Source organism: Pomacea canaliculata, linkage group LG11, assembly GCF_003073045.1.
Source record: "Pomacea canaliculata isolate SZHN2017 linkage group LG11, ASM307304v1, whole genome shotgun sequence".
NCBI classification, from domain to species: Eukaryota; Metazoa; Mollusca; class Gastropoda; order Architaenioglossa; family Ampullariidae; genus Pomacea; species Pomacea canaliculata.
Window position 1 is genome coordinate 11,874,576 of NC_037600.1, and position 14,609 is coordinate 11,889,184.

At 40.4% G+C, this 14,609-nt stretch overlaps 1 protein-coding gene across 1 annotated transcript in view; it reads right to left on the bottom strand.

Annotated features, from left to right (window-relative positions):
- Positions 1 to 14,476, bottom strand: part of LOC112574951 (G-protein-signaling modulator 2-like) — a 63,717-nt gene extending 49,241 nt beyond the window's left edge. The window contains exons 1-2 of the mRNA XM_025256382.1: positions 14,410 to 14,476; positions 13,631 to 13,828 (exon numbers count right to left, since the gene is read on the bottom strand). The gene's annotated coding sequence lies outside the window, so the exon portion shown is untranslated. The remainder of the gene's footprint in view (positions 1 to 13,630; positions 13,829 to 14,409) is intronic.
- Positions 14,477 to 14,609: the final 133 nt, after the last annotated feature.

Below are 14,609 nucleotides of genomic sequence, written 5' to 3' on the forward strand. Positions count from 1 at the left end.
TGACTGAGAGCAAGTGTGAACACAAGACAGCCGAGCCTCACTGCATTGGTTACAAGCGCTTCACACGCTGCACTCACGGACCACCCACTCTTGTGCGATAAGACTGCCACCTCCCTCCTTTCAAGTCTTCACAGCCCCGCCGCCACAATCTTTCACGTCTTCAACCCACTTCCACCCTCAAATTTTACAGTTCTTTTGTTTTTTTTTGGTGCAGAAAAACAACCCAAAGGTTTGCCATGAAAATTTTCCCATGAAATAAAAATAACGTTCAAACAGCGCCTGGTTACAATTTTTTTTTTTTTTTTACATGTAATGCAGTCTGGAAACATCTATGTAAATCTTGTGTACCTTTGCTTAAGATGTTTGCAGTGAGAAAAATCGCCTGACGTAACGAGTTGCCCACAACTGGTCAGTGAGGTCATCGATCTCCTCGCCTGTCGATCACCACTGTGGTACAACCAACAGCTCCCATAGGGACAGCAGAAGAGCGATACAGAGACGGCCAGAGACAGAGAGAGACAGAAAGAGACGTCCCTTTGGAATTGCAGACCCTCTCTCAGCTAAGGCTCCGACATGTAAACACGTATTTCTGTTATTCGCAGGCTTTGTCTGAATTAACTATAGACTATTGTTTGTAACACAAGCAAAACTTGCTACTGAAATGCATGCAATTACTCTAGTGACAACAGGGTATTGACAAAATAATCGCTGACATGATACGATTGTCTTTTTTTTTTCCCCGTGACATCAACAGATCGCTATAAACATGCACGAAATTCTTCAGTTTACAGCCAACATTAATGTCGACACCATGATATTATTTACAAAACTCATTCCTGAAATTCACATAATTCTCTGATCGGAAATCGTCCCGGTCACTGATAATTAATCTTGTGGTTACACTTCCTGAACGGCAGCATTTATGGGGGAAAACCTCTTAGTGGAATGGTTTATCTTTAAGGGAAAATAAGTTTCGCAAAAAGCATGCTTAGAAAGGTTTTCCCTATTCAAGATAAAACTTGGCATAAAGTCTTGACACATCAGCTGCTAAATTCTGAGCCACACTACAAATAAGTGACTGGTGGGTTTTACGAGTTAAATACATTCATAAATAGATTTCTCCCATCCACAAAAAAAAGGATAAAAAGTAAAAAAAAAAATAAATAAATAAACAAAATAGTACCAGCTGATGCAATAAAGCATGCAACAGAAAGCTTATGTTTCTACTATTATTTCCAAATTCACAGATAAGCTTGCTTTCTTTACTCTATAAACCGCTGATAGGTAACCACTGCCACTAACCATATTACGGTTAAGTTTATTTTTTTAAATCAACTGAACCAGTCTTTTTGCATGCTAACAGCACCTCCTGTGGGTATCTAGTATTTTGTCAATACAGACGCGCTCCTCATAACCACCGTAAGAAAACAAAAACAAAAACATCTGAGGGAAAGTGTCGCGGGCAGGTGCTATTAATTTACATACCAGTCCACGTGATCTGACAACAGCACAAGCGTCAAACGAGGCCAGTCCGCGGTTGCTTTTGCAGTTCTTGCTCCAGAAATTGTACAGGCGACAATGCATTCGGACTTTGCGCACACAATCTGCACCAAATTACCTCTCTTTGTCTTCTTTTTTTTTCTTTTTCTCTTCCTTTCCAGTGAGTCTTGAAGGAATCTGCTAACTTAGCAGCGTATGCACAACATATTCATTACATCACAGCATGGGTAATCCAGGTGATAAACGTTTCAGGTGTGCATTTCACACCGCACCGTCTATATCAAATTATGGCCCTTGTGTGTAAACCAGCGTCCAATTATTTCTGGCAGGGCTTGGCTTTATCACCTTTCAAACCATCGTCGTTTCCCTCTTACGTCATCCTTAATTCGCGGCGATAAACTTCGCCGGAAATGTATGGTGGGGAAAAAAACCCTTAAAATGTATTTACTACATTTAAAACGAATTCCCACGGCTACGGGTTGAGATGTACAGAAACTGAAGCTAACAGTCTGGGGCCGTAATTACAAAGCCGTTACTCCAAGGCAACATGGAGGGAAATCAAGGGAAAGTGCATGTCCATGTTCAGATGCTTCGTTACCCATAAAGCTGAGGCAAAGATGTTCTGAGGTTAAGTAACATAAAGCAATATGTACGGAGTCTGTAAGCCGCTTCGATTTAATACTCGCATCGTAGCTACGGACTCTTTTTCTCGGTCTGCTTACACTCTGCCGATAGGTTCACCTAAGTCCTAAGGCGTGTATCCTCATCACATCCGCGCCAGGTGCATTTACCTGTACAGTTAGATGCTATTAATTAGGGACTGAGGTCCTTTTTCTACCAAGCTCAATCAACTCGGAACGGATTACCCTTCAGCTTTTGTCACTGATTCTCTTGCCATCCTTAAGTCTAAGCATAAGACATCTTTTCACAACGACTTCACTGCCCTGATCCTGAGCGTGCATGACGGGTGTCTGTATTTACTTTGTGTATGAGTAAGTGTATGTTATAGAAGTGAGTGTGTCTGTTATATTGGAATATGGGTGCATGGTTGTTAATGATTTACTCTGTTTATGATATATGTAAAGCGCTATGACCAAATCTTTAGAAAGGCGCTACATAAATCCTCATTATTATTTATTATTCAACCAAGAATTCCAGCACAACGACGACAGGAATAAAAGTCTTAAATCACATACACCTCGTTTATCGACTGCCGAAGCACCTGTTGGAAAGCAATCGTCAAGATGAAAGGACCTCCACACTGAAAAAGAGTTAACGAGACCTGCGATCGCCGCCTCATAATCCAAAGCACATCAATCATCGCTGTTTTGAAAGCTTTCTTTTTTTAGTTTTATGGTCATTCTGGCTCTGGCATATGCCTGATGTTCCCGTTAAACATTTAGGAAAGCATTCACGGAGCTCCAGAGAAATGTTTTAAAATGGGATAAAAATACTGCATGGCTTTACCGCCTGCATCTTACGGGTACAACCAAACAATAAACCGCTGTCCAAAAACCCAGTGGTCACCAGTACTTTCCATTCACGCCAATCGTCCATGTTTTTAGCATTTCCTGCGTCTTCCAACTCTTTTCTGCCATCAAGGAAACCACCGAATCGGAAATGTTTTGCCTAAGTGTATGACCATTCAGTTGTAAATAGATTTTACATGGAAATGTGCGAGAATCTCTTACGCAACAACAATCTTCTAAAATACTAGAGCCACACTCTTCTAGAGGTCGGGGAGAAGACGGGGGAAAGTCCGAAGAGAAACCACTTCTCCTTTATGTCCAAGCTTACTTAACACGTCGTGACATCAGACTGGAGCAACCCAAGACTATCAAATACAGTGATACCTCGGTTCTCGAACGCCTTGACTTTCGACCAAATCGGTATTCGACCAGGAAATTCGAGAAAATTTTGTCTTGGAATCCGAACAAATATTTGGAACTCGAACATCCGAACGTCCGAGATGAGCCGAGTTGAGCCGAATGGCGTTCATTCTGCCCAGCGCGCCTTGCTTGCGTCATCAGTGTGAGTGAAGAGAGAGACAGTCACGTTTTTGTGGAGAGAGTCACGCTTTGTGTGTACTGTACTGTATTGCAAATTACTGTACTGTACACTGAATTTAACCCTTAGACATGGGTCCAAAGAAAGCCAGAAGTGGTAATGCAGACAAAGGTAAGCGGAAAGCTGTGAGAACAACTATTGAGCTCAAGAAAGAAATCATTGCCAAATATGAACAGGGCACTCGTGTTTCGGATCTGTCTGCTGAGTATGGCATGCCAAAATCAACCCCCTTCCCTCCTCCCTCCACATTCATTCTTTCCTGCCATAAAGTTTGGTACAGGTACAGTAAATGAAACACAATTTACTGTACTGTACAGTACATTTTTTGTTTGTTGTTTTAATAAATTTTTATTTCTTATTTCTTGTTGAGACTCGTGTTTGTCTACATATTATATACAAATTAGGCCAGTAAATAGGCATTTTCTGGGGCTTGGAACGAATTAATCCAGTTTCCATTATTTCCTATGGGTTTCATTGCTTCGGTTCTCGAACAATTTGGTTCTCGACCGTCCTCCCGGAACGAATTATGTTCGAGAACCGAGGTATCTCTGTAATACCGTGGTCGCCATTCTTTGACACATTTTGAGGCAAAATTTTTACTATCATTTTTAAATATTTTTTAAAAAACCAGACAACGTGCCATGCAAATCGCTTGCCCCTTTCATGTGTGGCAATCCAATTATCAAAGCATTGCCAGAGAATTGCGTTAGGCTGCATCCTGCTTGGCACTGGGAGCCGCTCCACGTCGGGGAGAGAATGAGGCCATGAGCACGAGATGCCTAGCTTCCAGCTGAAGGTCTGTGCTTTGCTGGCCCAAATTGATGTGACTATACAGCTCTAAGGTTGCGTGCACTAAAACACTCCCCACAGACCGCAACAAATTGTATTTCGCGTGAAAAGCACGATGTACAAACATTCCGCATCTGAGATTGCAGCGCCCACGAGGACTTTTTTTTTTAAAGACGCGAGGAAGAACTGACAACTGAAAAAAAAACCAGTTGAAAATTAAAAAGTTTTAAGTTGTTTAATACGATTTGAGGGACTGTTTTATATCAGTGGAACGGATTCTTCGTATTCTGATAGCATATTAAGATAACACTTTATTTATCCCAAAGGTCAAGTAGGAGCAGCTCCATATGAAATCACAAAACAATGTTATAACCTATTCATATCCGCCAGACATGCATTTGTGTTTCGGACAGCTGCATTCATGTTTCGGACAGCTGCATTCATTCGCGTTCATTAACATTCAGAAGTCACACGGTGAAGAACAACGAAAGACATCCTCAGTCTGTTGGTCCTGCATGCAGGCTCACAGAATCGGTGATGCAATGGGAGTTTAAAAAAATTCTCTCGGCATATTATCTGTGTGGTACATTGGTTATCAGCTGTGTTTTTTTTAAATTCTGCGTTGAAACTCTGATCGATGGACTTAACTGAAGCGACAGGGTGTACATGCAACGAACATCACATACGGGGATCTCAAGTTTACAATCGATGGCGTATAACACCGGGTGGTTAAGCACGTCACCCACCGTGGCAGCAGCATCCCTGTGACGTCGTCACCGTGGACTGGTCGCCTGACACAAGACGCTTTAGTCTACTTACTATTCACTGTATCTTCACACTCCTTGGTGCACGGACCCGGGCCCTCTAAACTGAAAATGGGAAAATAGGGGTGGGGGAGAGGAACAGTATTCACTCAGTACCATCAAATGTCTTCGTCATCAGGACTACGAACACTAGCGGGTTGAGGCGAGTAAAGGTACCTAATTCTGGGCGATATCCCCCTGAAAATCTGCAAGTGCAAGAGGTGGGTGACATAGTGTGCGAGCTCAAAAGGAAGAAATCGAGTTTGGCGAAGATCACTGCGGCACGAGTGAGATAGAGAAAGCGGTACACCACAGCTATATAGTTAGTTCTCACTTAGCCTCCTTTCGTCATAACGTTGACAGGAAAAAAGATCGATTCCCGGCACAGTCTTTATTTAGACTTTGTCATATCTTTTAAACCAGACATATCCTATAGTTGCTAAGCTCGTTTACCCAATAATAAAATTGGTTTTGTTCCATTACGTCTCACATTTAAGTCACAGTTTTAAATAATCTATCGACGACGTGAACGTGACGACGATGACAAGACGGCTTTTCTTGATTATTATCATTTCCTTACAGCAATAACCTCGGACAGGACAGGCTATAACAGGTGTACAAATATGGTGACTACGCGCTAATAATATAGATTCGTCACAGACTGTTATAAACCAGCTTTTGAGTTCAGGACACGTGAAAAAAAAAAAACAAACAAACAAACAAAAACCGACAGATGGGGAAAAGTCAGAAAATGGAAAAATGTCCCGCTGAATTCACAAAAATGCCTCCGCTGTACAGGTCGACGCATCATCTGCCTTTCTTTATCTGACTTCAAAATACACCAACAAACATACAAGAATTAACAGCCTTCACTTTATGTAACCACCCATTTCCATGAATCCTAATACAAAAGGAAGCAGTTATCAGTGTACACACCCATGTTTCCCACCACGTCGAAATGTACACAAATAACGTACGTAAAAATAACAATCTGCCAACACAGGAGGCCTCAACCGTGAGCAAATTGGATTCGGAGCCTGACAATATAAACAAGTGTATCCCAGAGTCTCGTCGTGTCAGGTACACGACACTAATATTAAGACTCGACATCAACGATCAATATAACCACAGTAATGACGTCAATACACTGATGTCTACTTTTTTTTTATCTGATCGATAAAGCTCTCTTGTTTCATCGGGTGGTCGAAATTTTTGGGATTCTTAAAAACAAAACAAAAAAAGCCCAACAATTCTAATTGGGAGCCTGGGTGGGAAACGTTGCCTTGCACACTAAATATCTCTCCGTCTGTCTGCTCCCCGCCCCTTCCTGCGTATGTCTGTAGTTTCAATATTCACCTAACGAACACGCCGCACGGGCCCAACATGTAAAGGTCGAGCAAAGAACTTTTTTTCCATACGACTGCGCACAGCTCAGCACAAAACACTCGCTACCACCAATGTGAATGAATAGCCCTGTTCTATTCTCGATCTACGACTACAAAAAAAACATCCACACACAGAAAATATGGTTCAGATAACTTTTACATCAGGAATGTACTCGCTTATGTTGTAAATGGGAAAGCAGCCAGGCTATGTCAATTAGGTATTTTCAATTAGGTCTCCATGGATATTCGTGACGTCAGCGGTTCGACACCGTCTGTGCAAGGTGATGTTCAATTGGATTAAGGGGTAGGTAACGTGTCGTATGCTTATCGCGAAGTCACGGAACTCTGCTATTAACTGGAAACTCTAACTGCCACCAGTGCGTCTGTGTTCTAGCCACTTCTGATGAGCTTTTGCCAGTTTCCGAAACATTTCTTCTGGATTTTGCAGATTAGAATTAACTGCATACTGTCGACACACCGGTCGGCATGGCGACCAGCACAGACACAACTGTTACACTGCAAACCTGACTCCCGCAGAGATATCAAAACGATGAATCTAAGTTCGATCTGTAGGAAGTTTTCCAATACAAGCTGACAATGAATGGCATGTTTTGCTCTGGTTCTGTCTAGTATTTCAGAGGTTTTGCGTAAAGACAAACCAAAACGTTATCGCTACTTAACGCCCTCATTCTACTCTCTCAATATTTCCAGCTTTCCTCCCCGCCACAAAATGGTCATTTCTTCCAATCGATATATTCTGATATCTTTTCAAATACATTTTGCAATTAAACCATTTTACAAACACAGTTTCTCAGGCTGAAACCAGTCTGGCCTATTTTTCTTCTCGCCAGCCAGCCGCCAATGAGGTAGTGCAACATTTTCTGCAAACATCATTAGATGATGATGACGGTTGCAGGCCAGCTTATTGCTTAGTCGCGGGATGTGCAATGTTTTCACAGTAAACCACGTCAACTCAGGTGATGCCTATATTCTGCCTTGTACCGACTGACTGCAGTTCCAAATTTCTTAAACAACTCCTATTCTACAAAAAAAAAAAAGCTTTTTCGTCAGTAGGATAGATAAGTAGAGACAGATTGTCGGGTAAATGTTTTTTTTTTTATTTTAAAAAACCGTAAATAAACTAGTCTGTAGAAATAGTTAACGTAAGTGGTTCACCGTGATTACCATTCGGCATATGGAAGGTAACGCCCAACTTTCCCTCAAACTGACTGGTTGACCTCACTATCAACGAATATTCTTACTGCCATTTGGATGCAGCAAGTTGTAGAAAACGAGTAACTTCAGCACTTCACAGTCCTCGAAAAATTATGTTCGCCAATTTCACGAAGTTTTCATTTGTCACAATAAGCATAAATATCTGCATCGTGCAAGGTGGTTATTCTGCTACAGCGCCTGCAACTGCATAATCGTTGTTATATTTGGGCCGATGAAGGCTGCAAAGACTAATTATACAAGCTTCCCCAACACAACTGGCTTATAAAGATCTCTTCATTTGCAAGCACTTAGACGCCACTCTCTGTATGGTGACGGGAAAGTGGAGTGTGCTACAGGTTCGTGGCAGGGCCTACCTAGCACAGCAAGATCGTTAAGGACGCTTTGCAAGACTAGAGGTTTCCCTCCTCAGCTCCCCACAAAGGTCCTTTCCAGGTACACAAATACTCTTGTCTTTATACTCATTCACAAGTGTTTCGCCTTATTAGTCTTCCTTATTATCAAACTGACGCTAAGTTTGAAACAGATACGAAACGGAAACGAAATCTCGGCTTAGAAAATCACTATTTACAGCAATTTCATACCGTTTGGGTTAGCCCCCCAAAAAACAAACAAAAACCGCAAATTAAAGCAAATAATCCGAGAAAAAAAAAGCGAGGCGGAAAGCTACTGCAGAGCACCAGGAAGTCAACATTAATGTCATCTCTCTTCACAACAATGATGAACTGTTAACGATCTTACTTTCGTTGAAGGAAAAAGATAAGGAGTTAAAAACATTTGAATGTCACACCAATCCCCTTCATGTCTGCATATTTCTGAGACTAATGATTAAAATGTAAAAGATGCCTGTTCTTCTAAACATACTGAAGAATATTTCTTACTAATAAATGAGCACACTATCAAACTAAGTGCATAAAACTTCCAATACAGTATTTTGGAATGCAAGCACTTAATTTTTAAAATGTCACAACAAATGACTACTTATCACATCACGAGAAAATGTCATATCTAGATACAAGCAATCATGGATTTACTTAAATGCCAAAATAATGATGCATTTTAATTTAATAAAGCAGAATTATACATTATGCAAACATGAAGCCTGGCAGAGTCAATATGATGATAAGAATAAAGCCTTTTTCTTACTAGACTACAAATTCCTTCATTTTAGATACAAGTGGAAAATAAAAACATACCAGCAGTTTTGTATTCTGTAGTATTATGTGCCTGCCTTATCCTAAATGTAAGAAATAGTATGTAAACTGTCACTTATGTCAATAATAATAATAATAAAAAAAAAAATTTTGTTAATTTTTCTCTGTCTATAAACTACAAAATTTGGTCTCATTTTATGTGTAGTGGTTACTGTCAATACCAAAGAAATTGTGATTTTATGTAATGGCTGCCATCGACTTTAGGGGTTCAGACCACTGCACGAATCACGCTCCATCCAAGGTACACAGTTACCAGCTGTCGGGAAAAGTTAGGTCTACTCCTGTTCTCCATGTGACTATGGATGTAAATATCAACCCACTTTGTAAACCATCTAACCTTCACCTTAGACATATTTGGAAGATGTGTATCTGTCTTCCGATGTGGCCAACAAACTCACAGTGTCACTCATTCTCTCCCAAGTTAGTTACTGCAATAAGTTCTTGCTGGCTTACCTGATGCACCTCTAAACAAACTTCAGTGAATTCATAACCATGCCACATGCATTGTTCTACATCAGCCTGGTCATGCTTCCTCCACTGAGCTGCTGAGAAAACTTCAGCTCAGTGCATCCCAAAACGGGAAGAATTGTGATGAGTACCAGTCATAGAGGAACACAGCAGTGGTGAACTCACACCAGCAGGCCTCCCAGTGAACAATCTGTCCACTCCTTCATGTTAGTCACTACCCATTCTTCTGCTTGTCTTGGCGCCAAGTACCTTCAACCTAACCCCGAAGGACCATCTTCAGCAAGATGTCATTTTGGACATGCTTATGCTGGTGAATAAGAATAGACAGGTAGTTAGTAATACTGGCAAAATATAGGCACTGAAAACAAAGGGAGGCCACTTTATACTCGATGTGCGCCCTAACTGGAAGTCGGTGAAGTGTCCTGGAACTCTCTGGATGGGTTGTTTCACAATCTGATCAACTTAATTATGCCAAAGTGCTTCAAGCATCAACCAGGTGAAAACGAGGGCAACCCTCATTACACTGGTGACAGGCGATAACTGTTGTGCCACTGGACCACTTGGCAACAACTGGAAGGCCTTCCACCTGCTCAAGACCATCACCAATGTGAGCCAGCATAAATCATCTGTGATCGAAGACAGCAAAGACTACCTGCTCTCAGATGGCATTGCTGTACTAAATATGCAAACTACGCTTTGTGAACAAAACTATCTGATGGTGGGCACCAACAGTAAGATCTTGCCAACAGACCAAGAGACGGTGTGAAGACATATGGAATGGAGACCAGCACTGACAAGAGCAAAGTCACAATTAACATTAACAGCAATTACAAAACAGATTTACAGAGCAAAGAACAGCTCAGAAAGGTGAAAAGCTTAAAATATTTGGAAGCTACACTTTCCAAAGATTACAGCTGAATTTCAGACATTGGCAGGAAGGACTAGTCATTTCATGCAGGACCCAACGCAAGACAGGACTAAATGGCAAGCCTTGTCAGCCTCTGCATCTATTCCCCACCGATGACCAGCTTAACTGTTCATCAACTGGCACCAGGCAAGGGAGGAATGAATGAATATAGTGCAGGTGTTAAGCTTTTGCATTTCTATCAATACAAGGTTCTTGCATCATCTGTTCTTTACTGCTTATCACATTTCATTACAATTTCTCTTTGCCGAACTGATTTGAGGGTGATGATGTGTTTTTCTCCTCCATCTCTCTGCTCCATGGATTTTCATAACTTTGATGTGATCTGTTCACCTGTGCTTTTGTTTGGCTGCTTGCCTCTTTTTAAGGATTGTTTTTATGTGTGCACCATATTCTCCATTTCACTGCAATGTTTATATTTTCTCTGAACCACTTGATTTACTTTTGTTGCTACATTTTAGATTATGGATTTACATGTACCAACAGTGAAAACAAACCCTTTAATCTTTTTTTGCATTGCTTTTCACTGCTATTGTGTGATACAGCATCTCTATATGTAATCTGAGAGCATGCAGACATGGATCTTATGTGCCATCTCTCCATCGCCATTAGGAAAAGCATTAATTTTTTGCCACAGACATCTTAAAATGTGTGCACTATAACTGCTCATGTCTGCTGCTGTCATTCAAATCATTCAACACACAGCTATAGACTGCCTCGATGCGATTGCCAAGCCTTACTGTTTATAGGTGTTTATTTGATAACCCAGCTGACAACAGAACTAAGAAATATTAACTGCCTAAACATGGGACTGCAAACTCCACCTGGAAACCCCCCGGGGAACCTGCTGGTCCCAAGCCCAGATAAAGGAGGAAGGTTGGGCGTGAGGCTAGCAACCCCACCCTGTAAAAAAAAAAACCTGCTACAGAAACAAATGCAACACGTGGTGTAGTTGCAGCCTTATTCTCCCCTGGGGACGTAAAGGACGAAGAAGAAACATGGGGCTGCAGTGAATACCCTCACAGTGTGGTACTTAAGGCAACAAGCAGGCTGACAGAATGGCAAAACTTGGGGCTGAAGACAGGCAGGATGAAATCAAGGCAGCCTAACATTGATAAAGACCATCATCAAGGCTTTACACTGGCCATCCCAGCTACCATGATCTGTGGAGATTAGATCAGGAACTGAAGTCAGAGATTGGCCATTATCAATGTCGACATCAAGCTGCATTGACCTGTGAATGATCTGCAGATGACTGCCAGTTTCAAATCCAGAACTGGTCTCCAAGTTTGACCAAGGCAACTGATAACAACATGCAATGTTATGTGCTATTCTAGTATGTACAATTAACTTTTTCTACCTGCTATTTCTGTCTGTTAATATGTCTGATATATTTGGTCTGTTTGAATATGTGCTATGGGTAATTTGAATCTGTATTCAGATTTCTTTATTTTCATTTGTGTAAAGCATGTTGAGTCTATGGTTAAAAAATGGGCTAGATAAATCTGCCTCGTTATTATACTGATAGTCTGCTGTTCTTTAATCTGTCCTGATATTACTTGACACCTTGCATGAACATTTGTAACTCCATGAAAGTAAGGGGTTGTGTAGTGAAATCAGTCTAAGACTGCATGGATTTTTGGTGGAGAATTGGCACAATAAAGATGTCATACAAAAGTGGTCAACATGATGCACTCAGAGAGGTTCTTAAAGGTAATGCTAGTGTTAGCAGGCCATCAGGAGTCTTGTAACAGGGTTCCCAGGGATCAGGGATGGTGCCAAGTAAAGACTTTATAAGGACCTTTCATGCATTTGTAAGGACCTAAGTGACAGTCATCAATGCTTAATATTTTCTCACGTACGGTTCGGAAAGAGGTCTTATTTATGAATCTTTGGTCTTCTCTATGTTCTGAAATAGATGCATTACTATTCTAGTAATAAATAATCAAAGAGTTAATTTTGATGCCTATCTGCCATATTTAGATAACTTAAAAAGTCTCTTTAGCACGCTGATAACATACATTGTATGTTCTAAGTTTTCTAGAAATCTAAGTAATAATAATCGCAAGACCTGAAAGCCATTCTTTGGTGTAATACCAAATTCTGTTCATGTCTCTCTTTCTCACACATACTCAAAAGGGGAGAGACAGAGAAATACAGCTATGCACAGTATTAGAAAATAAAGGTTCTGGTTCAAGAAAGAGATAAGTTTCTAAGGACCTTTTGAAAGAAGAGTGTGTTTTTTGAGTGGGCTGGGGAGGTTCTTCATTACAAAAGTAATCCGTAACAGAGATGCGTGTATCTAACAGAAATACTTTCATGCATTTCTTGTGTCTATCAGTAAGCATGTGCTTCTTCAAAACACTTTCGTCCATTGACAAAAGATTCAAGGATATTCCACAGGCAGCACATTAGGCACACTGTTTATCTTTAGAGTCTTTTATCAACCAGTCTTTATATTTTTCTTCCTTTGGCCAGTTCTCCTGAAAAGATCACCTCCCCGGCATTTTTTGAAACGTCAAGAAGACAAAGAAATGTGGTCATCTGTCAAGACTAAAATCTCACAAATAATAAGTTCTCGTGAAAGAGACTTGGCAGTTGTGTAATTAAAATAGCGGTGAGGCAAAGAATCATCTGTACTTTGTGCGAAAGTCAACTCCCAAAATAAATTTGGGGATTTATAAGAGGCATGAAATATAAATATGTGGTAATATTTTATCCATATAAGGACTTGTAAGGGTCACAGAGAAAATGTAAGGACCTGTGACAGGAATTGTAAGGACCACATGGCAAATATAAGGACTTATAAGGCCTTACAGCGAAAATTCTCTAAGTAGGGACTTGCAAGGATAGGTAAGGACCCTGCGAACCCTGTTTTAAGTAAAATTATACACAATTAGGTATGCATCTTTATCTATGACACGAAAAGGGGTAGAATTTTTTAAATAACCTTACTAATGTATTTTCCTGATTGCTTTCTTTCAGCACCTGCTGTAAGCTCCTTGTTTGCCTGCTAATCTATCGAAGTGCTCAAATAATGAAATCGCTTGTATTAATAAAATTGAAGTGCTCGGTCAATATTTATTGGTCTACTCTCAGAAGTATGTAAAATTACTCAGTCCTATGTTAAATAATCATATATAGATAACTGCTGAACCTCCCTGTAAATAGAACTGGGAAATGATTTTTTAACACAAGACCATCATAAACATTAGCTCAGTGTTTATAGAAAGAAAACAGACTCACCTTTTTTTTTGGACCTTGGAAGTTCTTGCTCAGCACTTGATGACGTCTGCTTGCTCCAATCTGATTAAATGGCAAGCAGTCTGAACTTCCAGCATTCGGCTCTCATGCCAAATGTTTACATCTTTAGGTGATGACATAAACTTGGCTTTAGCTGAACCAGTTATATTTATCACATGTGCGGTGTTGCTGGAACCCTGCCTGAAAAATATGCTGACCTTAAAGCATCAGGACTGAAATGAAAAGTTTCTTTAATCAACATTTTATTCAAGAATACTTATCCTTAAGCCCAAGACGAATATTGTAACCCCAGAAAAGATGATGAATCGTGAAGGAAAGAAGGTAGCAAGCAAGTTTCAATTTTCTTCCTTTTTTGAAACACAAATTGGAGATTAATTTCACATGCCTAATAAACTACTTCTGCACACCTCAATCAAAATCTATCCCCATCAAAGATGTTGAAATGGGAATTAATATGACGACGTGGATTGCTACTTATGTTACGTTTGAAAGCTAACAGTACAGTAAATGAGATTTAGCCGCAGTTGGTTACTGGAACTGATGCTTGCTGTAAATTGATCGTCAACGGTTGTGGACACAGCTATAAGATTTCAGACACGAGTTTATATTATCACAATGCAATGAAAGTACTGGACGAAAGACCAGGGACTTATGCTGATGTCAGCCAATGCAACACTGATATCCCTCAAAAAAGAGAAAGTATGATAACTGATCTTAGGCTGTCACTCCATGAAACATATAATAACATCTACTTTGCTTACTTGAATGTGTTTTGGAGGGAAAAGGCGGAAACCGTTGCCCGTGCTCATAAACGATGTATCCCTGGCTCAAACCAAGTGGGAAGAAAAGCATTATGAAGATTTAAGTTATTTTTCTGGAACAAGTGGCAATTTTAAGTGCTACAACTTATCAATGTTTTGCAGTGAGCACATTAAGTATATCTGTCTCAAAATTACAAGAT